Raw genomic sequence first — 27,877 nt, 5'->3', positions numbered from 1 at the left:
GTTGCACAAAGAATTGAATGAAAAAACATCATAGACTTAAATTTAAGACCATTTAAGATCTGTGAAAAAGTTGTACATGAAGTGGAAATACTGGTGACATTTTCTCAAAAAAGACTCTATTAAAAAGAACCACATGATTCAGCATTTTCATTATTTTTTGCTCTATGTTAAAATCCAAAATAGAATTAGAGAGGAGCTACAGAGCTGAAATTAGCTTACAACCATTTGGCCCAGTATTCTTTCACCAAATGAAATTATTATTCATTGTTCATTTACTTAAGTGATTGAATTTGCCTACAGCAAGGAAGGAAAGAGCACAAGGCTAGACCTCAAGCAATCATACAAACTTAAAATTACTAGTCAGAATTACTCTTTTTCAGTGATTAGAAAAGCTAGGACTCTAAATGAAAACTCTTAAATAAAGAAAGAAAAACTCCACTGAAATGTACTGAGAACTATAATTTATAATTTTCTAAACCCATTTTTGACAGTGCATCCACAAGTGTTTTGGAGAGATCAGCTGAGTTAATTAAACCCACAGGAAAAGGCAGGACTTTTCTTCCTATCTGAAAGAGTTGTGGCTGAGCTTATTTAAGTTACTGCTGCTGAAGTACACAGAAGCCTAGATTACTCCAATTATAATTAAATAAAACAATTATAAATGAGCGCATAAATATGCTTTCTGCTTGTTTAGAAATATTAACTCCATATTTTTAAAATTTTGCACACATAAAATTTGACTTACACTCTCTTGAATCTATTTCTTTTTCCTTCTACATCACCCATTTTCTCACTAGCACTGATACTTTGTCTTCCAAAGAAATGTAAACACATTTTGTGTTCAAAATTCATGCTCCCACTCATGCTAATATATGATGACTGACTTGGGCTTCATGTAACTCTTTACCTCTAATATGAACACTTCTTGGTTGGACATCCAAAAATATTTCAATTAATTTTGTCTAAAAGCAGGCAAGACAGTTATTATTTTCTATCTGGTAATTTCCTACTCTAATACACATTATTTTTAACCCTATCCACCTACTTTGAATTATGAGCACCCTAAAAAAATTAAGAATAGCACAGAAAATATTTGAGCTTTGATTTTTTTTTTATTAGAATAAATTTTTTCATTCCAAAATATACTTTTGTTCCAGTTTGGATGATAAGTGAGAATATCACTATTTCTCACAGTCAAATTCTTCTATAGAAACTACCAGAAATAATTTAAATTATATTTGTTAATATTGAATAATTACAACTTTATGTTCAAATATTAGCTCTAAACCCAGAAAAAATAAGTGTTACCAAACCAAATTCCCAGAGCAATGGAAAATACAGCTGAACTCAAAACATACAAAATAAAAGTTCAGATCTGAGAAAAATTAAAATTTTCTTAAAAATATATACATTTCACCAATTATTCTTTGCTAAATTCTACTTGTAACCAATTTTTAGACAACATTCAGCTTGTATATTGTAAATGCTTTGAGCTGCCTCTTCAGAGGCTTCTTTAATAGTAAGGAACAAACTGCTGTTGTAGTATTCTCCCTCTTTTCTTTTCCATTAATAATATGTATCAGTGGTCAGAAATGGACTAATAAAAATTAGAATAACCAATTTTCATCAATAAATTCTCTCTTGCCTTTCTCCCTCACTGCTGTTCCCTTTATCAGATCTTGCATTCGCTAACTTTCTTTTCTGTTCTTTTATCTCTCCCCAATATATTGCTTTTTGCCATCTTATTTTTTTCAGAAATATTAGGAAATCATAATTATGTTCCTGAGTTGCCCATTACATCATTTTACAATTTAAATGGAGTAGTTGTGAACAAAGGTAAAAAGAGGGGCTCCTTGTCATACTTAGTTCTTGCCATTATCTTTGCTTCTGTGCTCTGGCAAAAGCTTTAGAACCAGGTGCAGCCATACTGGGGTAAAGTCTCCTCATAAAACAGGCTTTTTTCTGAATACCAGTCTCTCCTGGCATCCTTGGGCTTTCCTGTTTCATGCATTATGTGCAGGTTTTCTGCTCATTCAGTATAACCTCAGGCATACTGTGAAAATGAGGTTTCAGCTGAAGCTCTGCTGCTTAGGCAAATTTAAGAGGCCTCAAACCGTGAATATTCTGGCCCTCTGCTGCCTGTCATAATTTGCATCCTCAAATCCCCTCCTCATCTAACAATTTTCCTGAGCAATACTTATTTATATAGTAGTTATTTTTATTTTTTTTCTGCAGCAGAATAAGGGTACTTTTGTTTGCATGTACAGAAGAAATACTCTCCTCTGTCTGACATTTAACAAATGACCATTCTGTCATCTGCTCTGCTCAGTTTCTAATTATTGATATACAAATCATAACACATCCACTTTGCAGCTTTCCACCTGAGTTATCCTTATTTCCTTTTCCATCATTTCTCTTGGATTGAAACAATTGAACTGCCATGAGCCTCTGTGTGTGAAACAAAAGTATGAGGAGTTTTCTTTCTTTCTTTCTTTCTTTCTTTCTTTCTTTCTTTCTTTCTTTCTTTCTTTCTTTCTTTCTTTCTTTCTTTCTTTCTTTCTTTCTTTCTTTCTTTCTTTCTTTCTTTCTTTCTTTCTTTCTTTCTTTCTTTCTTTCTCTCTTTCTTTCTCTCTCTCTTTCTTTCTCTCTCTCTTTCTTTCTTTCTTTCTTTCTCTCTTTCTTTCTCTCTTTCTTTCTCTCTTTCTCTCTTTCTCTCTTTCTTTCTCTCTTTCTTTCTCTCTTTCTCTCTCTCTCTTTCTCTCTTTCTCTCTTTCTTTCTCTCTTTCTCTCTTTCTCTCTCTCTTTCTTTCTCTCTTTCTCTCTTTCTTTCTCTCTTTCTTTCTCTCTTTCTCTCTTTCTTTCTCTCTTTCTCTCTTTCTCTCTTTCTCTCGCTCTTTCTCTCTTTCTCTCACTCTTTCCTCTCTCTCTCTCTTTCTTTCTTTCTCTCTTTCTCTCTTTCTTTTGGAAAAGTGTGCAGAAAAAGATTTGAGAATGCTCACCCAGAAAAGAGGAACACTGATATTAAGCCTTTGGTCATCCCAGTTCAAAGTTACAGGTTTTGGATGAAAATATTTTCAGTGTTATGAGAAGAGAGAGAACACAAGCATTCATCTTAACCTACTTCCTTCCTCTGCTCACCTCCATTTGCTTTCAAAAGGGAAAAAAAAAGCATGAACACATCACTATGACTGTCAAAATGCCCCATTCACAAAATTATGAAGTGTGTTTAGCTTTCCCTCACCTGAAAAACAGCAAAATTTTGGGACCTGGAAGCTCTAGCTAGGCTGGTCCCAGACAGCTCTCCTTTGGGTCCTCTCCTGGGGCTTCACCCACTCACCCCACAGTCCAGGACCCCACATCAACCCCTGTCCCACAGCAGGGACAGTCTCCACCCCTGTCCCCGAGGTGTCACTTGGATCCTCCGGGCTGTGCATGGCAGATGCTGCTGATGCTCACAGGGGCAGGGGCTGCCTGGCCAACACTGGAGTCACCCCACTCCTGCTTCTAGGCATGATCTTCTGCTTTGTTTAATACAGCAGGAGAAAAGGTGGTGGTTGGGTCTTCTGCAAGTACTCTTTAGGGATGTCGCTGAAAAGCGGCAGCCTTCAGTGCAGAAGCATCCACAGGTCAAAGCAAAATCATCTTCAGCAATGATTTTGATTCCCAACTCTAGCTGAATCAGAGTCCTGGAAGAGGATTATATTGAGTCAATATATTTAGAATGAATATATTAAGAATGAATAATTTTAATATTTGTCTTAGAAATGCTTCCATAATTAAAGAAGTGAATGTATCACCTAGTGTTTTTCTCATTTTTGTCATTATTGTGTCATTATCATTCCCTGAAAGTGTCCACAGAAAATCAAGAACATGTTTTCTTTAGCAATAACCTATTCAGCCTTTTATAGGTTTTAAAAAATGAAAATTTGCTTTTTACTGTCTTGGACAGTGACTGAAATGCTTTCTAATGGAAAAATAACTCCTAACCCTCCAATTCCTTTCTGCAATGCAGTGTGTGTGTTACATGCTCATCTAAAACTGAAGGAAAGTTTATGTATAAATCTAAGTGTGAGAAAGACATTAAGCTTTCTCTAAATGGCTAAATCCAAAGAGCTCAGTTCTGGGGAAAAAAAAGAAAAATGTAAAAATGATAGGAAGCAGGATCTGGGGAGTCCTTAATTCTGCCACAATTCAAAACTGGAATAGGAGTTCCCTAATTGGAATCTGAATTCCTGTCAGATAATTTCTATTATTAGATTTGGATTTTTTGTTGAGCGCAAAGGCATTTTGAAAGAGAGAAGGCATGGAAACAAAGACTAGGCAAAGGGGGAAAAATCCTAAAAAATAAAGATAAAAATGCAGTGCACATGACAACAGATGCATAAATATATTTATTTGCCTGATTTATTAAGTGTTGAAAATGAATTATTACATAATTACTACTTGATGTAATGTCTCATTCTCAAATCTCTAGAGGCCGGAAGCCCCTTTAAACATGTCTCCAGGTTTTACATACAATGTTTAAACCTGAAGTTGTCCAAACCAACAGGATTATCCAGTCTTAAGTCAGAGCTGCTCTGACTTGGGCAATGAAAACACTGTAATTTGTGCCTGCTTTGGTGCTCACCATAATGGGATTCCTGTTCCATGGCTGTTTCCTTTATGGTGCAAAGCTAAATGTGGCTAAGGCTGTTCCCTGGCATTGTTTAGTGTCAAGAAATGTCTCATGTTTATACTATTCACTTTCTTCTCCAAAACAAGGTATATCCACCAGAACTGCCCTGAAGTTCTATCTTTCTAAGGGTAACATTCACACAAGTGTTTCCCTTCTTGTAGAATGCAATATCAATATCAGTTTAGAATAAAACACATTATTGTTTGTCAAATAAATGACTATACAGTAGAGGTAGAAACAAATTTTACCTTCAGTATCTGAAAATACTTTGAGAATGAATAATGTACATTCAGATTCTGAAACCTTTGTGCATAATGAATAAGACCCAATTCTCTTATTCACCAAGTAATGTAACTAATTTATTGGAGGTCTTTTAATACATAATACTACTCAAAGTGAATGCAAGATGAAGATTTGTATGATAAATTATAAAAAACATAGGTTTAGTAGCTTCTACCTTTAATATTTGATGAATAAATTTCAGCAAGTTTGCAGATGTTACAAAATTAGATTTAGTTGGTGCACCAGATGGTTGTCTTTCAATTCAGAGGAGCCTTGACAGGCTGGAAAAAGGGGCCACTAGGAATCTCCAGAACTTCAACAAAGGCACACTCCAAGTCCTGCCCCTGGAAGGAATAAGTCAGGCACCACCACAGCTTGGCTGAAGAGCAGCTTTGCAGAGAAGCAGTGACAGAACAAGAGGACACAGTCTCAACCTGCACCAAGGGAAATATAGGCTGGATATCAAGAAAAAGTTTTTTACAGAAAGGATAATAAAGTATTGGAATGGTCTACCTGAGGAGGTGGTGGATTCACCATCTCTGGATGTGTTTAAGAAAATACTGGATGTGGCACTTGGTGCCATGGTTTAGTTGCGGTTACGGTTGGGTTGGACTTGGTGATCTCAGAGGTCTCTTCCAACCTAATGATTCTGATTCTGATTCTGATTCACCTGGGGGACATGGTGCACATGGTGTCCCCCAGGTGAATCAGAATCATTAGGTTGGAAGAGACCTTCAGGATCATCAAGTGCCACATTAGCCAGAGGACCACTGGCAGGAGAGATCATCCTTCCTCCCTGTCATAGCCTGCCAGGCCATATCTGCTTCCTGTTCTGGCTCTGCAGGACAAGGCAGGCAGGGACGGAGGGGAGCCAGCCCAGGAAAGGGCCATTAGGATGATTTTAAAAAGATATATATTACCTTACCGATTACACTTGTCTTATTATAAAGATACAATTTGCTATCCAAAATATTTTTTCAAAAATTTTTAATACTAACATAATTAATTATAAAAATATATATACCTTTTCATAAACATAAATATATTTATCTGTGTGTGTGTATAAATTTACATCATGCCCTGGAAAATACATAATACATTCACCATGATGTTGTTGATGGTTTATGCCTTTTAATATGATAATTATCACGAAAATACCTAAGGAGAATCATAAGAATTTCCTTTGAACACTGGACAAGTAACTTTGAAGGCAAATAGGATTATTCTTAAATCTATGCCTTTGGTATGTCTCTCTACACATACTTGGGAATAATTAATTTATTTCATCAATATTCCATACATTATCAATAAGAGAGCTACATTTTCTGTTGGAAGTGATTTATGTGAAAACTCTGTCCAATTATACTGCTTTTCTTCCATCTAGAAATCACTTAAGTAGCCGTGTTCTGCAAGGTTAAAAATACATGCTGATTGTGCTGTATCTTTTCAATCTTTTTGGGTGATAATGTCTGTGGCCAGAAGAGCACATCTAAAAGCAGAAATCTGCTTTCTGCTTTCATATCTACACATTCATGGTTGTATAACAAACTGCACAGTACTCAGGTTCAAGAATGGTCAATCACATTGTCCCCTTACTGTAATGCACCCCAGGATTATATTAAGAAAGTGAGAAATTCCTATGGAAAAAAAAAGAAAAAAAATTACACAAATTACCTTCTTGCCTATGCAATTCTCTGATTAAATTAAACAAACAAACCAACAATCAAACAAATGCAAATAAGTATTAATTCTCCAGCTCCAAATAACAGACTTCTAAACTACCTTGAAATTCTATCCTAATCTCCTGCAAGGTACTACTGGGCAAAGTCCTGTAGCACAATTTCCTCAGTTCATCACTCCAAAGAAATTTGGTAGTCACTTTTTTTTCCACTGCAAAAAATAAGTTTCGACAGCAATTTTCTCAGGTTTTCATGAGCCCATTCAGCAGTTGGCCTAACAGATTTCACAAGCCAACCACAGCTGAAAATCCTTTCATTTTTCCACTGTAAATCTAACAAGAGAATCAGAGGTTAAGTGGCCTTCTCTATACTTACATAGGAGTGGTAAAAACATCCGTTATCCAGGAGGACACTGCAATATAATATACTCCTCAACACAGCACCCAAAACAATAATTTCATTGATTTTTGTAAATGATGTCTTAAAAAACATGTGTTGTTGGTAATGTATTATCTGACTTCCTTAGATCTCTAGGTGAAGGGTGTATTGAACATTTCTCATCAGAGGGATTCATCCAGTAGTGACAAAAGTGTATGACAGCAATTGAATACAAATAGGACTTCAGGGCCTATGCAAATAGGTGACATTTATTGAGCTTGACATGTCTAATAGCAGGAACACTTCACTGTGTTTTTTGGCCTTACAGTTACTGAAATCTTTAAAATACAAACTTTCCATTGTCTGTTCTTATTTTATCTCTATAGTTTTAAGTGCAAACTGAAGAAACAGGGAAAAACTGCAAGGATTCTTATTAAAGAGGCTGGACGAGTCAAGCCAAGAGAGCACAGGAAAAAATGAATATCCTCTGCATTTGGCTTGTTTACCAGAGACTTCATAAGAGCAGCAGAAGAATATTAACTTAAAATGCACAAAGGGCTTTGTACACTCTCTTCACGTATGCGCTTGTGGTGCATGCTAAGGCACAAAAAGCTTTCTGAATGAAAAAGAGAAGGTGCCTAAAGATCTGTCTGTTCATTATAATTTGTTCTCTATTCAAATATAATGTATTAAATGTATCCCTAATATGATCACCTTTCAAAAAATACTTAAAAGCAAGAAACTGGAGATCAGATATCTCAGAATTTACTCTTGCAAAATTGACCCAGCCTCAGATTTACCCATTTTTTCTATTCAGTCCTTTTGACTAAAATCTGTAAGGTTTCATTATCCATACCATAACTGTTGTCTCTCTCCTTTCTTCAATATGATTCAAGTATGCTGCACACAATTATATGGTTACGTTGTGTTTGAATTAATTTTGTTGTTATTCTTCTTATGAGCAACTGCGTGAGCGTCCACTCATAAGAAAAAGGTCTTCATTTGCCAGCTACAGTCCACCAGCTTTTCCTGTGGTGCTTCATTTGCATAAGGATACCAGGGAAAAACAGATCTAGCAGTGATGTGGTTTGAGTCTGGGGTATTTTCCATTTTGCTTTATTTTTCATTTTTCTTTGGTGTTAGGCAATGCCCTGCATACTTAGATGATCTTTGGAGTTTGAAACCACAGTTAAAAATTTAAGGCTATTCTAAAGAAGAAAGAAAACATTGCAACCACAATGATTTCTTCCTTTTCAGGGACTTTGACATGGTGGCATTACCATAGTACTCCAGTGTTAACCTTCAGCTTTGGGACAACACTAAATAATTGAAATCAATATCTCAACAAAATATATTTTTATCTATCATTTCACTGAAGACATAATTGCAACTGTCATCTGGACAGGGGTTAATGAAAAATTTCAGGATATATACTGACTAAATTCAATCTTTTCAAGTCAATGTAGCAAAGAGAAGTCAGGAGGGAAGGCTCTGGAAGGACATTGGCAGGAAAAACTAAATTAAATTATTCTACTAAACTGTTTAATGAAGCATACTCACCATCCATGAAATGTTGAACATTTATGTTGCCATACCTATGTTTAAACCAAGGAAATTATTTCTAGAATATGTTTATTTTGCTATGGAAAGAGCAAATAATAGAAATAAAAGATAATAATATAAATAAAATATAATGTCTTATTATACCATAAGAAAAAACCCAAACTGGTATTTTTCAGGCAGATAATTTTATCTAGCTCACCAAAGATTACAGTGATGTTGTGAGAAGCAACATGCTTCCCTTAACATTTTGTTTTAAGAACTCCATGTGATACAGTGTGTATGTGTCTGATGGGAAAAAGATTAGACTAGCACTGGCTTCTCTGAAATGTCCACTCCGTGGGACTCCAGTGTGTTCCTTCATGGGACACTGTAATAGCCCCAGAAATAAACTTACTATTGCTATAGATACGGACAACCATACACCCATGCACACCTGCACAAATTAATTGAAACAGAATGCAGATCCATACATCAAAAAATTGAAAAGGCACTGTGCTTCTCCAGATTAACACTCATAAACATAGGTCCCAAACAATATTCCTACTTCATAGGTACTATTATTAGTAGCTTTCAAGACCATCAAAATGTTGGCAGCTTTTGTTTTAGTGAAGAAAATTTCTCTTATCACAGAACAACAGTTTGGACTATCATATCCACATTATCATTCTGAATGCCCCTACTACACTGGTGACACATCTATAATTCTCAAGAAAGAAAATTAAAATATAAACTTCAAAGTCTGTCTTATAAAATGTTTTCACATCTTTGTCCTACATTCACTGAGATAAGCTATGGAAACATTACAGGTTTGTTTGATTTTTTTTTTTAAAGCCATTATCATAAAATGGATCTTGGTATCTTATGCTTATTTTTAGTGTGGTGGGATTTGTTTATTGTTAGTTTGTTTCTAATAAAGTTCTTCAGGACAAAATCTTTTAAGTTATCCTGAAGTGAAAATAGTATAATGAAGGCATATAAATAATCATGACCTTCTTTCAGAAATACAAGTGATATGTATTCTTGAGTTTTGGTATAAGAATTTTTTTAATGAATTATTAAAATACCCTAAATACATCACTATTTTGTAACTATTACTTCAGTAAATTTCCAACACTATGAATGACTAGTGTATCTTCCATTTTCATATTTTTAAATCTCTTGTTCTTAAATATACTTGTCATCTCAGGTATTTAAGACAGAATGGACAGATGAAATATATAGGTCAAATTTTCCCTGTCTTTTATCTTGAACACGTACAAAAAAATCTGTTTTGTTTCAAATTTCTAGTCCTCAAGAATTTAATGACTTAGATGAATTCTAATCTGATACCACTCTAATTCCTTGTTTCAAATTACTTTTCATTCTACAGACATATCTGGTGGAAAGGAATCTGTAGGAATTTTAGGGGAGAGTTCATCTACTTGTGTTATCTTCTTTCCTCTCTATAGAGTTTTTGTCTCAGTGCTTACATATAGTTTATCTAAATCAAAGTCTTAGGGTCCTTATGCATGCCACAGTTATTTACAGAATTACCCAAGGTAATGCCTGATTTCCAGAACCCCTCTGATTTTATGTGTGCAAATATTCCTCGTAACACATTGTGCTAAAGTAAGAATTTTAACAGATTTTTGATTTGTGACAGAAAACTATTTTTTTTTTCTGTATTTATTTAAAACTCTCTTGTTTTAATTAATCCTCCAGTAAGTTTCAATCTCATTATAGTCTGTGTGATGTTTGGTTACCATTAGCAACACCTGTTTAGAATTTGACCAAAACTGCTACAAATGTGTCTCCTATCTCAGTATCGACCTCCCTATTTTACATTTGGAAATTCTTTCTTTAAAAACAGAGGACTATAAAGAACCATTGCAAAATTTCCTCGTGTGTAGAAGTTTCATCACAAATCATTATTTAATCACATATGTATTATGTATACCAGTTAATCTGTATATAAGAGCAAAGTTGTAGTATCTGCTTTGCCAGATATATGATTTATTCTAGTCCAACTTTAGATTTTTTTGAAAGAATAATAATGCAAAAGGAATAACTGAAGCACACTTGTGAATTATGGGAATAGAGATTGCCTTTGTGAATATTCTGTTTCATAAATATTTTCATAGATAAACAAACCATCATTTAAAATCTGAATAAAGATATTTTACTTCTCTGAGGGTTTATAACCTACAACAGTTTTAATATTTTTCTTTAACACCTGATACATTTTATGAGTTAAATTAAAATGTAAATTTTCATCTTTTATCTAGTCTTTGTGAGTAAACAGTAGACAGATTGTAAGCAAATACTGAATATTTTAATACCAACTTGTAGATATTTTTCCATTAAAAAAATTCCCAAATTACAATTCTAATTATCAAAGCCAGGTATGTAATGCATGAATGAGTTGAACTTATATCCTGGATTTTGCCATAGATATATTGTGGTGCTAAATAATTAAATGGCATGAAGGGACCGGAAAAAACCTGCTCTTTTCTCATAAGAATTTAGGAGTGTTATTCTGGCCAATTATTTTATGCCATTTAGGCAGCTGCCTAAAACATTTAATGAAACACATGAGTTTACTATGATGATATGTTTCACTAGTGAAATACTTAGTTCCCCTAAAAGAGCATTTTTTACCTTGTTTAGATTCTTTGCACTGAAATATCTTTGAATGATATTTTGCAAATTCCTTTCAACTTCTGCCATTCTGTGAGTCTTTTTTTTCCCCTTCAGTTAAGTGGTGCTGTTCTGGCCTATTTAGGAGTGCTTTTAAGAACTATTAATCATTCTTTCTGTATCAAATATTTCAATCAGCATTTTTCATGTACTATGCCAGAGAAAAATGAAACCAAATAGCTTTTATGTGTGACTTCATCTGTCTTTACCAAACAATATTCATTTTGTTGTATAAAATAGAAGAACTACAGTGGGAAAAACTGAGTCCCACCACAGAAAATGTAATGCCAAATATTTGTCTCTTAGGGAATAAGAATTCTAATTCCCTCTGTCACTGGAGAGAAGGTAACCTTTTCTCCCACATCCCAGTTGGGCTACTAAAATTCTTACTAAGAAAATAGATTCCGTTTTATCTGACAGTGTGGTTGTGGGGATTGGGGGTTTTCCTTCTTTTTTAGTTCCTTCTTTTTTTAGCTCTCACGACTAATTCTGTGATTCATGTGGGCCAGTCTGGGATTGGAGGTGACTTGGGAGATGCCTTGCTGAAGGAATTTAAGGAAATCATGTGCTAAATGTTCAGACCATCATGACAAAGTAAATATCTTCAGGTGCCAAAATTTTTATGAGGGAAAAGTCAATTGCCTACTTACTGTAGTTTCCTGAAACACCAGATGGCATTTGATTGTGGTTTTATCCATCTCAATATATGGGAAGTTAGACAAAATGAGGGGGTATAAATTTTCTGACAGATTTAGCAGTGGTCTTCTTTCAAAGAATGTGTACATTTGGGTTTTGATATTCTGTTTCACCAAAATAAAAAAAAAAAAAAAACAGATGAAAACAGAAGTATTTCCGTTCCTGTTAAATTTTCAGCCTGAAATTTAGATCAAAGCATGTTAGACTGAAGTAGATTTATTCTTGTATCTGCAAGTTATCCAAAGGAAAGAAAAGTAAAAATATCTCCTCAGACCTATTCGGAGTTGACCTAGACTATTTTGGAGACTGTTTTCTATCATGGGATCTGAGAACAGAAGATATTTTAAAAAATTTATTTAGAGAAAGGAAATATCTTAGAGTAATAATAAACACTGAAACACAGTTAAAATATGTGCGACTACTATAGATGCAGAGGCCCATTCCTGTTTGGAAATGCCAGCATATATAAATGGCATTCCATTTTATCTGTTTTATTTGGCTGGATGTTTCCTGAACAAGTTTTGGCAACTGCCATATTCGAGACAATCACCCTTCCAAAGGAGAACAGTCCCTTAAATTAACCAGCTGTATCTTTAAATGTTCTCCATCCACTCTGAGTACCTACATAAGTCATTCATTGCAGCAAAGGCATATGTTATTAAAATATAATTACTATAACTTGCTTTAGAACATTTTCTTACTTGAGTAGACACAGGAGTGGATAGCAAAAGCAAGGCCTCTAAAGTATATTATGGGCTATGAAGAATAATAAGTTATGCTTTTAAGAACATATACATATCACAATGTATAATTTTATTTATATCAGTAACAATGGAAAAACAATTGAACCCTTCTAAAATAAGCATCTAAGCTACCATAGTTCCAGGGTAAATTTATTTTTTTAAACAAAATTATATTTAGCAAGAGTGGGGTGTCACAAAGAATTAGTGGAGTAACTGAAAGAAAAATCTGCTGCTCCTCTGACATACTGAAAGTATATTTTAATGCTTATAAAATTTTAATTGAATGTCAACTGTGTTAGAATTCCCTACCAATGAGGAGTATTTGTCTTGATTATAGGCATCACATTGTATCTGTTATTCCAGAAAATCTGATCTCTTAAACAAATGTCATCCTTTGATTTCTAGCTGACATCCGTTTTTTACATCTCACTTGTATGAAGTTAAATTTTCACAATGAATGAAGCAAGAGTCATGTTTCACTTTTATTTTTATTGCTCATAGTTTTCACTTATAAAAGACAAAACCTATACACAGAAAAGGATAATTAATTTCATCAAATTCTGGTTGAAGCAAAGAACTATTTCTTGACAAAGACCTTGATCAAAGGATAATGCTTAGTGTGTTCCTAACTTGAAATATGTGAGTCACTTCCACTAACAAAGTTCAGTTTTGCTAGAGTGCAGTGTTGATTCAGAGCCACTATTTTTAAGACCTTGATCTTTTAAGGCACGATGAGCATCCAATGCTACCTGCACATCTGGGAGTGGAGTAAATATGGAATGACTTACCACCATAAAGCTGGAACTGTATTATGCTTGTCCTTTTAGCACAGAAGACGTATAATTCATAAGCAAGCAAATTAAGTAGGACAACATTACCATCTTGTTGGACAGGCTGACTTTAAGTATCCTTTGGTGACTCATTCTATCCTATTTTATAATAAACTACTTTTATATAATCCTTTCCTTGAATATGCCATTAAAGAGGATGACAGAACGTGGGAGGTGAGAATGACTAGATGAGTATTCAGCACCAGATTGGTATTCCATTAATATGAACTACCATTTCCTTGTCTTCAAAGACAGACATTTGCTTGGATATCTGTAACCATAAAGTTTTATTTTTACTAGACTCTCACATTAAAATAACTTGACATCCTATTATTGTATTTCTTTAATCAATAATTTATTTAGTGTCAGCAGAGATTCAAACAGGAATATTATTTTCACACCAAAGGTGCCACAAATAGTGTATTTCTGTTTTCTGCCCAGAACACAGAGTATCCTGTACCCTGCCTTCTTTTTTCTCCAGATATCCAACAATGCAAAAAAGCCCATGAAAATCAATCTTCTAATAATTCCATTAAATTTTATTAGACAAATAGAAGCAATGTTTGTTGCTAAAACTACACAAACAGAGAAGAAACAGTCAGAATTGCCACTAATTATAATTCCTTAATAAGAATATGCTGGTAGTGTTTTGTTCCCTGTAGTCTTTTTCTGTAAAACCAAGTGCTCTTTCATCTGACCATCCAATCGTAATCAATTCATGGGCTTAAACCATGACATACATTCATACATTTTGGTTTTAATATTTGACATGTATTTTTAGATTAATTAATTGACAGATTCTTTAGTTGCACCAGCCTCGGCTATTTGCAAGGTAGAACCAACCTCCAACATTTCGATTTTCCAAGATTTGTCAAATATCAAAATGTCAGATATCAAAATAACCTTTCTCTTTTTTTGTCCTTTATGGTCTCCACTCTCCCCTTCTTTTCAAATCCTGTGAAGACAGTATGTAAGTAACTTTCATTCTTGTTCTGTGTTTATAGTTAGTGTACTTTCAGCACATTTTATGTGTGCTACACTTTGAGAGCAATCCAATTGCAGTCTTGAAGGCACTTGCAGTTACTTGGTTTTATTTATGTTCCTGGAAGAGAGAACAAAGAAATGCAGAAGAACGTTTTATGTGTTTCTTCTGTTTTGGATGCCTCAGGTGTATGGAAAGAAAGAAAGGGAGAGGAGAAGGGAACAGAAGGAAAGCAGAGTGGGATAAGGAACAAAGCAGCGTGAGGAGTAGGAAAATGAGGAAGGAGGAAAGGGATGGAAGGAGACAAGGTATTTTCCTGGGACTGTCTAAAAACAATGTGGATGTTGCTTATGGGAAAACAATTTTAGATTTGATAGCTTTCTGAGTAGAAATATCTTTAAAAAACTTGTTCAAAATAGAAGTTTCCACTAAGGTATGCTGTGCTAAGTAATACTTGTAGTAATAACAATAATTTAAATTTTTAGCAGGTGAATGTACAAAACCCTTACAAATGCTTAGTTATTTTTCAAGAAAGACAGTTGAGCAGAACTGCTTCTGTTTCTTCAATAATTAAATTGGCTGGCAGAACTTGGAATACATTTGTAGCAACAGAGGCTCAGCTCTTAACTATATTTTGAAAGCAACATTACAACTAAATAGGAGCTTATATTCTCCCTTGGGATACACTGAATTGTGTCATTTCCAGAGGTAAAGGAACTAATGTCTGCATGACAAACTCCTCCTCACATGAGACAGTTCTGTAGGATGAAGCTCTTGTACAACTGCTGGCATTTTCAAATCCATCACCACAAGTCATATTCCTGTACTCATCTACACCCAGACTAAGTTCTTGATCAGTCAGGAATATGTGCTTCATGTCCTCCAGACTGTGATAAGAAGTTCCTCACATACCAGTTCTTTGAATTCAGCCTATCACACTCAGAAGAATAGAAGGAGAAGATGACAAAGGGCAAAAAAAGAGACAGACTTGAGATATTCTCAAGGAAAAGCCTATGCCCTGTTGTGACTGGACCTAAATGTTTAAAACAACAAACTTCACAGCATGGGGCAGGATTTTTTAGGAGGACAGAATTCTTAGACAATCTATCACTTGTTCCTTTAAATAGAAAAAGTCTATGTGTTCCCATTTATATTCTGTCACTCAACTATCAAAATGAATGGAAATATGATTTTTGCTTTCCCCTGTTTATTTCTCAGTTTTTTTTTTTTTTTTTTTTTTTTTTTTTTTTTTTTTTTTTTTTTTCTGTATATTTTCTCTTTAATGGTGGGAGTTATTGTAAAGAGAAATAATGTTCTGTTATTTTCTTCTTGTATATTTAACCCATTTATATATCCTCTGTATATTTACCTCTCTGTTTCACAGTTTTTACTTGTCTTACCCTCAAGTATACTCTAAACATGAAGACCACAACTTAAGGGAAAGTTTTGTAAAAGAGACAATTATGGGAGCAACAGCTGAGCCTTTAGGAAATATCCTGAAATAAAAATAATCAATGAAAAAAAAAGAAATATTTAAGATTGAATAACTCACTTTGTCTGCAGTAGATTCACTTGCTCAGTCTTATTCTGCAGTAATGCCAGTAATAGTGAAGTGGAAATTAAGTTTGGCATCAAGCTTTTTTTGCTTGCTTAATTTATGTGAGGTTCAGCAATTGTGAGTACAGATCAGGTATTTACAGTGAAATCAGACAAACCCTCACCTCACTGAGGTTTTGGCTCAGTACAAAAATGAGTTTCATATTCCCCTTATTAGTATTCCTTGCACAGCTTTCTGTGATAGGTGGAACCCAAGTCAAATGCAAGGTTTCATTACAAAGGAGACACAGCTTTGGTTTTATGGTAGTTTTTATTCTGTGTCTGATGCAAACTTGCTGAGCACATAATGGTTCCAAATTGTCTAAGTTTATCTGCACTGCTTTTTTTTTTTTTTTTTTTTTTTTTTTTTTTTTTTTTTTTTTTTAATCCAATGTTGACATTAGACTTCAAGAAGCTATCACCTGAAAGCTGACAGCTGCACTTACAAAGCAGTGTATCAAACATCAAGGAGCTGATGCAGCATCTTTCACTCTAAACTTTGCCACTCAGATTATGAAATGATTTGAAAAGTAAACTTTCATTAGAGTATAATGTGGTAGTATAGAAGCAAAATTACTGTACAAATATTTGAGAATATGCATACACAGAAAATGGTATCTGTAATGGGGTTCATAGCAATTGTCGAAGTGCAGGAGGGGCAGAGAAAATGTAGAAGCAATGTTTTGCCAACATTTCCACCTTAAGTCAATGAAAATTTGCCCATTTACACCACATTTTAAGTCTATAGTATATATTTCATGTAACTTTAACACAGATGTTTTATTGTAAATAAGGAAATCAAATTCCAGATTTGTGATCAATCTCATGTTGACATTGATCTCATGACCTGAGAAGATAAAATTATTTTGGATTTTATGGTAAAGTGACTTATTTTCTAAGTAAATTGAAAAAAAAAAAAGTAAATTGTGTAATGGTTTATGATTTGAAGTACATAGTGTTCATAGTTTTTTTAAATGCTTATTGCTAAAGACAGGTCACTATTACTTCCTCAGTACATTAATCATTATGATAATCCCAATTATATATTTTTAACTTAGAAGCAACAATAGCAAGAAAACATATTTTCACACATTTTAATTTTAAAATAAATTATTTAGTGCAAAGAAAGAATGATTTATTCATCCAAAAATCATAATAATAGGCAGAGTTCAGTGCCAGTGAAATTGCCTAACAATGCTATTATAAGTATTTTTCATACATCTTTAATAGCTAGGTGTGCAACGTTGCACATGAAACCCCAGTTCTTCTACTTTGAATGAAGGATTTTACATAAATATATCATTCACGTATTTGAGTGTACGTTGTTAATGGTGAAATTCTGATTTGTTAAAATCTGTAGCAAAATATGTATTGATACAAATTAAACTACAAGTTTTTAAAATAATAAAAAAGGGGATTTTTTCAGACCAGTTGCATAGACAGAAAAAACTGGTGGTGGAGGTGGAGCTGCCATTCTCTCAACTTCTGTGTACCACAGATATATTCAGAACAGCTTTGCAGGTAGGGGTACACAGATAAATTGATGAAAGAAAAAGTACATGATATCAGTGACTAGTGGATTGCATGAAAACATAAGGTATTAAAAAATTTTGAAGCTATTGAAATTGCTCTGAAGTGTTTTCTAGCTTCGTTGCTTTATAAATTTGTTAAATAGATCTGATGCTCCAGTTACATAAGTTAATGTTGACCCCTTTGAAATCATACAAAGATAATCATCCAAATTTGTAATAGATAGGACAGCTTGCATACTTCTAAGGGCTGGTGTACACAAGAACTGCAGAGAGGAGATGCTGATGCTTTGGATGTCCATTTTCTCATCCATCCCTTGGGTCAGGGAACACCAGTAAAGCATTCATGCTTCTTTGTTCTATATGCTCAATTTATCCTACGCATCTCAGACTTAGATACATTACGTGCCCTATTTGAAGATAATTTATATCTTAAATTCACACCATACATTAATTTTACAAGTTAACTGTTGCTGGTGTTCAATGCAGAATTTATTATTAGACTGTACTAACATACTTTAGTTCTGTAGAACAAATTTGGCTTATCCCTGTGGTCAGGTGACTAAGCACGGCTTGTCTAGAAAATTGACTTCCAGCCTATAAAACTCCCCTTGCCAATGACTATTTGAAAGGATGATTTCTGTGTTGGGAAAGATGGAACAGGAAGGGCCTGCAGGTATGATTGCCTAGCAAGAAATACTGGAGATGTAAAACCTGTGAGTGAAATAGAAATGAAGGCCAGCTTTGAGATGTGATCATGGCAGGCAGGAAGACGGTGATTAGCTGGAGATAGATTGAGGGATAGAAAACAAAAGGACCCAAGGATGTAGCCCCTCTCCACCCTGCCAAGGCATCAGGGAAAAAGTAGATAAGAAAAGTAGTCTTTAGAGTTTAGAATATAGGATGACATGGTAATATAGTAGTTCTCATAGGCTGCATGCAAAGTTTGTAGGTTTTGTATCTTTTGCCGGTTGGTCACTGTAAATTAGAATATTCACCACAAAAGGAGATATAATGTATTGTAATAAGATCCTCTTTCTCTTACCCCTCTTACCCCTCTTAGCTCTCTTAGCTCTTTTGCTTCCCTTACCTCATACCCTCTTTCTCTCTCCATCTCTCTTTGGTGCATTGCTTCAGCCGAGGCTGGTGGCTGAAGGCAAAGCCCTTTTTACCCACGACCCTTTCAATAAAACCAGGTGTTTCTAAAATATCTCAGGTCTGCAGAGTTCCTTGTCCCTGCCATCCACGGATGTTCCTACATTTCTGTGTTACACATTTCCCTCTGTACTCCTGCTCCTGAGGAATGTCACTGAAGCAGTGACCTGTTGGTTTGCCTTGGAGTGCCATGCACTTAGTAATGCTTTTTCTGCTCAATTCTGGCAGCAAGCAGAGAAACAAATAGAGAGACAGAAAGAAACACAAAAGATGATACTCCATTATAACTACTTTGTACAACATGACTACCAAGGGTAAAATTTTAAAATAATTCTCTCCCACAACAGTATCAGAGATCCATGTCTTCTATCTCTTTTTCCTGTAAAATATAGTTACATTAGGTTCTGAATATTGTTAGCAATAAACTATCGTAAAAAAGTATACACAGTTAAATTGCACTAATAAATGAAGAATTAATTTTTATGGATTATATGAGTTGAGCAAATACAGAAAATTATTGCCTATGATATTTTCAGGGCTTCTGAAAAAGATGTCCAGGAGAGGTCATAAATTGCTTTCTGAAAAGTATGAGTATGAATATTAGATTTGCAGCTAAAACTAATTGAATTGCACACAATATAATGGATAAAGCACACTGAAGATGTTTTAGTGTATTTTTTTTCCAATATATTCCCATGATTTGAATGTTTCTAAACTCGTCATCCCTCAGTAGCACACTGTATTTAATTCCAAACTTTCATAGTTATTGGAATAATTGAGGGAAAATACTAGAAATTGCAAGTCCAAATCAACTGAGAGTTTGCTATTCTGCTTTTGACCATGTATTTCTGCAAATTTTCATTTTTGAGACATGAATAAATTTGGACCCAGATTTAAGATACAAAAATCCCTGTAAAGAACATCTTTCCTTTCGCTCTCAATCTTTCAGTGTCTTGATGACTTTATACACAGCACTTTATAAAAAAATGTTCTGGAAAAATGGATTTTGACCAGGAATCTAGATTTTCACCAGAGATTTACCAGCATGTTTTAAAATAGCTCAGATTTGAATGATCAGAAGCTGATTAATAATCAGGCCTGCAGGCTGGATTGCTTAAAAATATGTGGTACCACTCATCAGTGTTATCAATCAATGTGCTATGACAGCTCACTTATATTTGGAGTCAGTTGAGTAAGAACTTGCTTCTGAACAAGAACTGCCTTTGATTTTGGTACAAATTTAAACTATTTTTGATGTCACACACTTGGAGTGTGGATAATCACTGCCTTTATAAGCCAACAGATGCTATGGTTTACAGTTTAAAGGACATCCTTTGTCATGGAAACTTCCTCTGCCTTTCCCATTAGGTTTCTCTCCCTTAATGACTTATTACACGTCTGTTAAAGGTCTGAGGATGTTTCACTTCACACTTCTGATTCATTCTCACAGTAACTCCCTACTGAAACTTGTATTTCTGTCCTTGGTACTACTCAAATATATTTTATTATTAATACAGTCAATAAAACTTCCAGCAAACCCTTTTAAGGTTTTAATGGTGACTGCTTTTGCAGGAGTCATTCAGTAAGCAGGCACCTCAAACATTTATTCCTACACTGGATGAAGTGCACTAGGCTTAACCCTTCGAATGTTAAGCTGGAGCACAGTAGCACCACTAATACCAGCACCTTTAATTCCTGTTGCATGTTTTTATTCTCTGACTGTTCTCCAAAGCAATATTCAAGATATAGGATCAGTTCCATGATATTGCTGGGGAGAAAAAAAAAAAAAAAAGAAAATTATTTATTTTCAAATTTGCAGACTGTGAGATGAATGCACTCATTTGATCTCATGCTGGGAACTCATCTGGTGCTGCAATCAGTGTCTAAGGGGGAAAAGATCACTGCTTTTGCTCAGGGCTGGCAGCAAGTTCAAAAACAATGTAAGCCAGAGAAAACTACTAAAAAGGTAGTTTGCCTCTCTGTCCAGAGTCCTTTGCACTTACACAGCAGTGGAGTGATGCAGGGCACTGAGGTGAGGAGGAGTCTGTGCTAGGGTGGGGATCTCCCTAAACCAAGTGTGTCAAGGCACAACATGGCATGACCTTTTATTTCTGCCACTTCCTGTATACTGCCACATTCCTGGGGAAAAATCCTAGTGCAGTCACAGCCCTGCAGCAGAGATATTTCCCTGAATCTGCAGTGCTGGGGCTGAACATTTGCTGTCTGGCACCCATCAGGTCTGACATCCTCCTCTGAGTGGGATGTGGTCCTTCAGTTTATATTAAGTGTCCTTTCTGCATTGCCTGCCCTGCTTCAGGCCAGATGAAGGTTCTTAAAGAGAATCCACTATTAGAAGTGTTGAAACACCCTCCCCAGCTAATTTTGGTGGAAATGGAGAAGGGGCTGTTCACTGGAACAGCTCATCTGGCAGATGGGAGGGGAAGGGGTGGTTACTTCCACCAGGGGGGTGGGAAAGATCAGATAGGGGCGAAGTGGCATCACTCATCTCAGCAGCAGTCACCACAGCTGCAGCTGGGAGAGGAGGTCTTTCTCCACCCATTGTACTGAGGCAGTCTAATTCCAAATCTAATAAGTAGCTTCAGTAGCTTCACAGGGTGAATTTGGGTCTTGAAGCATGAGTCATATCCCATGAAGGAGGTCAGAAATACTGTTATTGGTGATTACTTCGTGTAAATTATGTGGGAGACACAAGTTTGGGAGTCTTGGTTAAAAATCTCCATCTCAGTTGTTTTTCTTGTTTCATATCTTGTTTGAGTGAAGAAGGTGAGACTATTGTTTCGTTTGAACTTCTGCAGTGCCAAAAACAATTAAGAATTCCTGATAAGAAATAAAAATTGCACTTTCTTACTTCTTTTATCTCTGCTAGTGACAAATGGTGTCAGAGAAGAATAGAGAATATATATACAGAAGACTGATTACAACTTAAATTTTCTCTTCGATATAGGAAGTTTAGTGTATGAAAATAGCTTTTCTTTAGCTTCAAGCATCAGCTTCTTGAATTTAAAATGGAATCATTTAATATCCCAGAGTATTAAGGAAAACAATTAATTTATGATTTCAAATAAATATATTTTAAATTATTTTTTGGCAACGCACTTTTCAGTTTTAAATAAATGTTTCTGGATTGTATCTAACTCCATTAACTTCTAGAATAATAGGGGGTTTTTTTCCTTTTTTCTGTTACTCATTTTCTGTTCATCATAAAATGCTGTGTTGCTGTTCTTAATGCTGGCATAAGGAATGCCTTGTTTTGTAAGGCACAACAGTTAATCCAGACCAGGCACAAGCATTGTAATACTGACTATGCCCTAATCATCAGTGGTATTCAATATTCTCAGCTGGTCGGGCACCTAAATATTGACAAAATGTTACCTTTTACCTTGGACAGGAGTGGGTCTGGTCTGCTGGCACAGCCTTAAGCAAAAGTCTAGCTGTCAGGGAAGGAGGTGGGAATCTATATTGGGTAGAAATATTTTGTAATATATTTGAAGGGCTTTGTAATGCCATGCTATGTTTGGTGTTGGATTTTATTCAGGTGTTGGTTGTTCTTTCTCTTTCATGATGTAAGTCCACATGCATCACCCTCTAAGAGAAAAAACAACAAAAAGAAAGCAAGGAAAACTAATCTGCAATAGTATATTTCATACTTTGAGACCACAAAGGAGTTGCATTACAAGAAATTTATTTTGCCCTAAATGTATTTGGCATCAATCACTATCAGGCTTTCAGAAAACCTGATGTACTACTAAAAAAATTATAAAATATTAACTCTTATTCTTTCTCTATTTACAACCTTTTTGTCCAATAAGAAAAATCACACACTTAGGAAATATATAATAAAGAAAAAAAAAGACAGAGAGATTGCAGATATTCTACTCTGTCATCATACTAACACAAGTAAATATTTATGTCAACATTGACAATTTCGTGGGAGAGAGACAGTCGAAGAGTAAGGAACAAACTACAAATGGTACAGATAGAAAATTAAGGGATGTGAAATAGGTTGGAGATAGACTTTTCTGATAGGTGCACTAATAATGCATATAATTGCATAGCAAACACATACAGAAAAAATGAGTTAACAAGATACTTTGATACAATTTTATACTACAAGTTATAAATTCATACTGAACTGATCATTAGGTAAACGTGACAAAGGAGAAGAGGAAAATTTTAAAAAATAATTTAAAAAGAATAAAACACTCCATGTGATGATCTAGGAAAATATGCAGATCTCTCTGGGTACAGACTCTGCTGATGACTCTTTCTTGAGGCTTGGCATCATTTTTCCCTTGGAGCTGTGCAGGGAGGATCCAGAGGCAGTAAGCACTACACTGTGTGGTTTTAAGTGGACAGTTGAAATCCGTTTTCTTGGGAAAGGCATGTCATCCAAGTGTTTAAATAAAGAATTTCAGACACGTATGAATTTAGGCCGTTTCATCACTCCCATAAAAGTCTTTGTGGACTAGATTTCCAAATGAGTTTTGGAGGAAGCAATACTTTTAAAAAAGTCAGGTCTTAAACTTTCTGGACTCTACTGCCTAGGAAGCAATATTTTCCAATAAGACTTCTTATTCTTATTCTTATTCTTATTCTTATTCTTATTCTTATTCTTATTCTTATTCTTATGCTTTCCACAGGAGAGGTGCTTTTGGAGAGCAGAGTGTTTTTGTTAGCCTGAGTTGGGCTTGATCTTGTGATAAGTTGTGATAAGTGATATGTTAAAAAATATTCAACAACAGGATTTCACTTAAATCCTCCCACCCTTTATGAAAATTCCAGATAATTTGAAAATCCTATTAAAAATAATCTGAAAATCCAACTAAAAGTTTGCCATTGGCATCTTCCCATTTTCTACAGGCCCATATGGAGATAATTCATATGGTATACATCCCCTTTTTCAGACCATGACTTGTTATCTACAAGTGAAACCAGTACTACATATCTACACTGATCAGAACAAGAGTATGAAAATACTGCATTTAGCCAAAGTTCAGTTACCTGGCTGCTTCTTGAGATGAAGTGAATTTCTCTCATCATTTTTCAGCTCTTCTTTATATACTTGGTCAAATCTAAGAAGCCCATCAAACGAAAGATTTATCCTGCTTTTAAGATGGATACTGCTGGAAAACAAGCTAGCCTTATTTTTAAATACATAACATAAGCCTAACCAAATCATATTTCCTTTTTCTTTACAGAACTAAAATTATTAACTAAAAAATGTATTGCAACAATATCTCAGCAATGTTACTCCTTTAGCTATTGGAAATTAATGCATCTTTTAAAAAACTTGATAATTTGTACTTTCAGAAAATAATTTCAGCACAGAGCTTTTCAGCTAAAGATATGATCTTCAACTCTTTGTAACTTCTCATTATTCTTTTTGATTACCAAAACATTGTCAATTATGCTATGAAAAAGTTTAGAATAACAACAATAATAGACATTTTAAATACAACTTGAACTAGATTTTTTTTCTTATATTGACATAAAAATGTTCAAAAAGTAGCTCTAAGAAAAAAGGAAAATAAAGAACTTGTTTCTGAGATATTTGTGCTTTAATCTGTTCTCAAATCAAAAAGAATTGCTGATGTCAGGTGGGTCAAATCTCCTGTGAATTAATTGGATTTTCTGTTAAGGACTTCATCTCACAAGAGATTTCTGGCCATCATTATCATGTAAAAATCCTATTACACCTGACTTACTCAAACCTTTCAAAAGCATATGGGGTGAGTTGAGTGAAGGTGGTAGAGAAAGGGATGAGCACTATGGAAAAGGAGGACAGAACAAACTGTCCTTTGGAGGTTGTTGTCGGACAAGAGTACAGCAAGGCAACAACAGGGTATTTTTTGACCTTCACAAGAAACTAAATTTCCCTTCATCCAGCATGTACAATGCTCTGTTTTCTCTTCTTCCTGCATTTCAGCTCAGTATTGTTGCTAAAACAGACCTTTGTGTGGGAAAAAAAGATACATTGAACGGAGTTCATGTGATTCCCTTGGTATGAACAATGGCAGAAATATTGTTGGTACACTATGCATACAAATGCAATTAAGCTGCATATGTAATTTTTTTATCCCCTCAAGATATGCAGCATACTTGAACTTATGAAACAATCTAAAACAGTTAATTTTAAATATACCAGATTTTTTTTCTGTGCATGATTTTATTCTATGTCACAGTTATTCTGGTTGGTTTTCTTAAACAAGGAACTGCAAAATAAACTCTTAATAATTATAATGACTGTAACAACAGCTAGTCTTATACTGCTTCCCACCAAGATCTTGAGGTACATAAAGAGCAGCTGTACCAAGAAAAATACTTAAATGTGAGGAGAACACACTGCTGTCACATTCATTAAACATAAATTTGTTCTCAAACAGTAGATGCAGAAACAAAACACTGAGGATGTTGTCATCAGCTGAGAAAGCAACCTGACAAGGAAATAATACTGAGAAAGAAATTGTGGTGGTATTGACTAAGGCAACCCACTTGTATTCACACAGATGTCTCGGCTGCCAGTGCAGGCAGGCAATGACTCTGTTACTGGATGTGAACAGGCTCTGTCTTATGAATGTACAGACAGGGTGGAAGTGACTGGGCAGGTTGTCTCCTCCCTTTCAGCCCACCTTCATAGCAGACTCCTGTACTACAGCAATGTTTTGAACCAAGGGAAAACAAAAAATGGGGGTGGGGAGAAGAGTTTTCAGTAGCTGCAGGGAGAAGAGAAACAGTAGGTGATTACTAGAGCTGACATTCATCATAAGAAACAGTTTAGAGCCAAAGCTTCATCCTGATTGCTCTGATTTCCTCCATTTACACTAAAGTGAGTGATATGTGATATATGGCAGAGAGGCCTTCTTTAGAAAGATATTGTAATTCACTATCATTTTACTAATAGCTCACTTGTGGCTTTCAGTGCTCTGGTTATAATCTTCTTACTAATTGTTGACTGCAAACAGCATAGATTTATAAAACTTGCATAAGAATTCTCAGAGAGAAAAATATTTGCTTTATCTGACAGATCCAAGCTGTTTCCCTATACCATCATTTGTCTTCAGTATAAGAAAAAATAAAATATCTGAATGCAGTGATGATGTGAGGAAGAATTGTGCTTACTATGGTATACAGTTATATTTTCACTTCCCTGGTATTTTCTGTGAAAATAAAATGACTCTGATTTTTAATGTGTTTATTTGTTTATTTTTTTAATATTAGGGTCAAACAATCATTTTATAGACAGTTTAATTCCATTCAAATCCTGGCTTTCTGTACTAGAAACTTTTTTTTTTTTTTTTTTTTTTTTTTTTTTTTTTTTTTTTTTTTTTTTTTTGATACTGTAGGCTTCATTTTTTAACTGTCTGCTAGAGGAAACAGCTACATTGGACAATTCATCAGTATTTGAAACAGCATTTATTTTCTCAAAAATGTCTGGAAAACACAACGTGGTTTCAAGTGTTACTTGTTCAGTACTATTTGTAGGCAGAGCTGGAGAGCCCCAGGTCACAGCCAGGGTAGAGCTCCCTAATAGAGCTTTACTACACTGCTACATATAGGTTACCCCTATCCATGTTTCTGAAGACTTTTATTTCTCTGTCCTGTTTTCTCTTCCTCTTTAGATCAATATTCAAGACACCTACTACACCTCTTTCTGATTAGTTTCTATCTTCTGGTTATATTAGTTTCACCTAATATTAGGTGAAATTAATATAAACTCCTAATACGACAGTATAACAATTAGACTCCTAATATAACAATGAAAGCACAAACCACTGTCTTTCTTCCCTGCTCAGTTCTCTCCAACATTCCTTTGTCCTCAAAGTCTTAAGTTCTGTCTTTTGGGAAAAAATATAGACACATTCTGCTTGTTCATATATTTGAAGATTCCAGCTCCCACTGAGCCAGCATACTTAACTGGACGGAGCCTTTAAAAATTCAGCAGGAACAGGATCTAGACCTGCTCTGTCTAAAGATGTAGGCCCTGTACAGCTCAGACACCTCATGTGGCTCAGAGCTTGTTCTTATATAAGTAGAGTTAAATTTGTTTCAAAATTAGAAAAAAAGAGCAAAATTTTTCATTTATATTTTCTGCAAATTATCCTAAAATTCTTTCAGATGCTTCTGTAGAAACAGTATTTCCTTCACAATTTAATTTCTAGAAAAATTGTAAGAACAGACTAAAAATAAAATCTCTCTTTATTTTTTTAACTCTTAGAGGTATCTCCATTCCTCATTACAAACGTGATATACATTCTGATGAAAGAGCATTATATTCATCACTTCTAAATGTAAGATTTTCTCTGAGATTCTTTTCCTGAGCTCTCTTTCTCTATAATTATTCAACTAGCATAACTCCTCAGAAAGAGAGCAGATGGATTCAATAAGCAAGCTGATTGAAAGAAATGGATTACATAATAAAGTATAAATTCATATTGTACTTAAATAATGAGAATAATTTGCTTTCAAATTGTGGTGCTTTTTTCATCAAAGGCATAATAAAGTCTTTATTATTTCATTTCTGAATCTTGTAGACAAAAAATCTACAACTGTTCTCCACAGGACATCAGATCAAAACAATACACAAGTTTAATTTTAAGTTAACAGCTAAAACTATTATAATTGTTATAATAACTGTTAAATGAACTGAGCTATAGTTCATTTAAACAAACACATATTCTAAAATACACAATAGATAGTTTAAAATGGTAAAACACAGCTTGTATGCTGTTTGCCTCATTATAAAATAATTACCAAAAATGAAGTTCTACTAAATCTTTTCAAAGTTCTTTAGTAAAATTAAATTTCATTAAACATTATTGGTTTGATGATCTTGTCAAAGTGTTACTGAAGTATAAAGGGAATGACATCTGTTAGAGTTCTTACATGAGTAAGGAATAAGGATCCCTCCCATCCATTTGGTAATCTACAAGCTTTATTAGAAGGCAGTCTAGGAGGTTAAGACTATTCAGATCAGAAATACAGAATGAAGAAGCATCAGCAACACCCTCCCTGAAATTGATGAGTATTTAGTAATTTGGTGTTCCCAAGTAAGAGAACTCTTTTGTGTGTGAG

The sequence above is a fragment of the Zosterops lateralis genome, assembly GCF_965231275.1.
Source record: "Zosterops lateralis genome assembly, chromosome: 2".
Lineage (NCBI taxonomy): Eukaryota > Metazoa > Chordata > Aves > Passeriformes > Zosteropidae > Zosterops > Zosterops lateralis.
Note: the sequence above shows the minus strand (reverse complement) of the source record.